We start from the raw sequence: 3978 nt of genomic DNA, 5'->3' as shown, positions 1-3978 counted from the left end.
CGAAATTAAAATATCAAGCTAAATTTTAAAATATCATGTCACTTAAAACATTTTAATTAACGTCGTATTATGTTATTGGAGGGAACAAAAAATAATAGGAAAAAAAAGGATTTGTCGAATCTTTCGTCAAAATATCGTAAAAATTGTTGATCATCTTGTAATAACATGAGAGAGGGTTGTTTTATGTTACAAGAACACTTTTTTCCTGCATCGTATAGAGAGATACGATAATTTATGAAATTTTACTTTAAAATTTACAAATTCAAATGACGAAGTTACAAATTCACTGAAGAAGCAAACGATGGTGAGGGTCACTAGCTATAAATATGCTTTTTGCTGTGACACACAGAAACACATATACACTTACGATATAGATGAAAAAAAAAAAACACCAGTTTTTTCATGTATTCTTTAAGTTTTTTCACGTGTGAAAAAGAAAAGCATGAGAAGAGTTCGAAATAATGCTCCTTTTACGTACAGTCATGATTGATTTTCCAACCTTGAGCGAAGTTAGTTTGATCTTCTTTTACTTAATAAAAAAAAACTGAAATTAGTTTCAGTTTAGCAGATTCCATATTATATATACAGTGTGTATAGAAAGGTCGACGAAGTATTTAAAGCTTATTGGTGATATAATACAATGAAAGCTTGTAAATATATATATATATATATATGTGTGTGTGTGTGTGTGTGTTTGTGTGTATATATTTGAATATTTAACTGTCCCGTCAAAAATATTTTGCAGGCTGGAATATTAGTTGGACCATTTGGAGGGCGTGGTGGCAATCCTTGGGATGATAACTTCGAAAATACTGGAGTTCGAAGTATCAACCTTACATTCATGGAAGCAGTCGGGTCTTTTAGGGCTGTCTACGACTTGGACGGTATTCCCGTTCAAGGGCCCTCACATCCAAGTAGTGACATCCGTTACCATCCCGGATATGTTAGTTTGTTATTTATTTATTTTATTTATTTTTTAGATAAATTATTTGAAAGCCCTATATATCGAAAAAATAACAATAAAGAATGGCAATATCTTTCTCTGTATGTGTATATATAATTTTCTTTTTTTATTAATCTTTGAAATCCAGGCTCACTTGAACTTCCGAGCTGGGGAGAGGATTACTCAAGTGACTGTGTACATTGGTATTGTGCCTGGTGCCACTACAACGACTCCTGTAGTTTGGAAGAAGGCGAACATTTCACAGCCCAAATCCCACCTGATGCCTATATTTCTGGATTTTTTGGAAGAACCAGCGACGATTACCTGAATTGGATTGGATTTCACCTGCGACGATTACCTTAATATGTGTTGTGTGTATATGTATCACCAGTGTATTATTAGTAAATAAAAACAAGACATCTTTAAGATGTCTTGGCTTTCTGTGTGATTATATAAATAAATAAACTCAAATCATGAATAAGTGTGTGGTAATAATTGTTGGTGTTACTGACTTTTATTACCATGATATACACCTAGGAATGATTTGATGAGTATGTTTAAAAAATAAGCTCTCTATAAAGAGCAGGCTCTCTATATATAGAGCTGATTAAATAAAATTCAGTGAGATATTAAATATTTTGTTGTCTTGGTCTTTTTTTCCTACTATTTTTTTAGTTAAATTTATTCATTATATCTTTAATTAGATACGGCCTTTAGTAATTATAAATACTTGTTTATATCTTAAATCCTCAAATTTTTCAATATGGAAAAAAAAAAAAAGTTATGATTATCTCTTGATTATCTTGTCCATCTCAACTTATTCAGATTTTCCAAGATATAGCCTTGGAAGATATCCAAATTGGAATCAGTAGAGCACAACTTGGATACCACTTAATTACTTGGAAATTCATACAATTATGATCTCAAAAATGGAATTACATGAAAATTACAAATTAATATGTTGCCTTTGAAAATTGATTTTCCAATCATGAATATGAATCCTGTGTTGAAACTAATAATATATCTGAATGTCACCAAGGATATGGCAAGTTGTTTATTAATCATGACCAAGGGCAGACTTCTATAACTACAAACTCCGAAAAACCTGCAACAAGTTCATATATAAATGCTACACTTCTTGATTCAGGAAATTCGATTCTAAAAGTAGGTCAAGAGGTTGTTTAGCAACGTTTTGTTTGTAGCAGATAATTTCTGCCAAGAATAAAAATAGGCTTATTTGGTCTAAAACTAAGGCAATCTTGAATTTTATCTCTCCCTATATATGTGGTATTGATCCAAGGATGGGTTTTTAATGGTTACGTTTTAATCGATGATTATCACTAAATATTGAGTGATGTGATAAGAATCCAATCCTATTAATTGTCATTAATTTTTCTAGTTAATTATATAATTTATTATAACCATTAGATTATTATTTTACGGTTAAAATAAAGATACCCATTAGCCGGTACATATTATAACAATCATTAAAAATACACTCATTAATGCGACGATTACCATAAGCTTCATTTTTTTTTTTTTTTTTTTTGCATAAAATCATTAACGACAACAATTTATGATGAATTTAATCCACAAATATTGGATGCTTTTTCAAATCATTGACATCTTATATATTTTCGTTCCAAAAATAAAATAGGAAACTTGCAGAACACATGAACCATCTTTCTTAATGCCTCTTTCTTTCCGTCCTTTTTTTCTTAGTTTTTTAATCCTTTATTATAGGTTTAGATAGAATTTGTGTGATTGATGTATATATTTAGAAAACTAATCATACAGATAAACAAGTTTCAAACAACAAAAATTAATATATAAAGCTTAAATTTCATTTTGTCTCTTGTTTCTTCTCCTTTCTTCTTAAGTCTTTTCAATATTTCTGTTGCATACGCATTTTGACAAAATGATACGATATTATCTTCAAAACAATAAGAAAAATGGATGTAGAGTTATTCAGGTATGATTATATGCAGGGGCAGAGCTGTATTAGTTCCCATTGGGCCCAAACACTCCTCTTACAATTTGACCCCAGAGTTACAATTTTTAACATTTTTCTCCTTATTTTCCCCCACTCAAATTTTTTTATGGTAATTTCTCCATAGTTTTTTTTAAAGAAAATTTCAATTGGACATTGATTTTTGGTTTTTAAGTATATTCTTATTTCAAATTTAAGTCTAAAATAAACAAAAAATTAACCATGCTACCATATAAATTTACAAGTTTTTAGACTTTAAACGTTGAAAATTCAATTTAAATCTATTGATTCTAAAAAAATGTTTAACTCTAGCTTAATTCATTTAGAATCAAAGGAATAAAATAGATAAGTTAAGGGTAAAAATTACATCATTATAAATTTAGTTCAATCAATCATGCTCCTACTGAACAAAATTCCTGACTCTGCCTCTGATTATATGACAGTGAGAGTGAAGAAAAATATAAGAAGACACAAAAAATAAACAAATAGGGGAAGTTGGTGGATGAATATGCTCTTTTGTTCTTTTTTTTTAAGTTGTCCTTTTTAGTCATTTTCTTAATCATGGAGTGCCTTTGTACAATTAAGGGGCGTCAATATAATTTCTCTTATTTTTGTTATATGCGCTAGTGTTTCTAAAAGGTAAAACTTAACTCAACTAATTAAAACTACACCAAGAATAATGTTTTGGTCCTTCACTAACGATTGTCCGTGAAGGATTATCTTACATGGCAATGAATGAGATATGTAACATAATATTTATTTTGTGCAATTATAACATTGAAAAGATGTAATGATAAGGAATGTTCTTATCCCATATCGATGATACATCTCTCTCACATTATTTTTATATATTAAATGTTATGTCACGCGTCTCAATTTTATATGTTATATTGTGTGGATGTAGAAATAGCTCTTAGCAAAGGATTCGAGACAAAATCTAAGGATATTTTTATAACTTTAAAAGATAGTTGGCGACTATGGATATGGTGATAGAGTTTCCTGATATGAAGTGGGACATGAGAGTACATGTCCTGGCTCAACCACT

General features: G+C 29.7%; 1 pseudogene; it reads left to right on the top strand.

Moving 5' to 3' along the window:
- The first annotated feature begins 482 nt into the window (after window positions 1–482).
- On the top strand, window positions 483–1306 carry LOC21387692 (annotated as a pseudogene).
- The last annotated feature ends 2672 nt before the right edge of the window (window positions 1307–3978 follow it).

The sequence above is a fragment of the Morus notabilis genome, unplaced genomic scaffold (genome assembly GCF_000414095.1).
Source record: "Morus notabilis unplaced genomic scaffold, ASM41409v2 Scaffold1196, whole genome shotgun sequence".
NCBI lineage: Eukaryota > Viridiplantae > Streptophyta > Magnoliopsida > Rosales > Moraceae > Morus > Morus notabilis.
The sequence above is the reverse complement of the archived record's forward strand: the minus strand, read 5'-3'. Positions and strand labels throughout refer to the sequence as shown.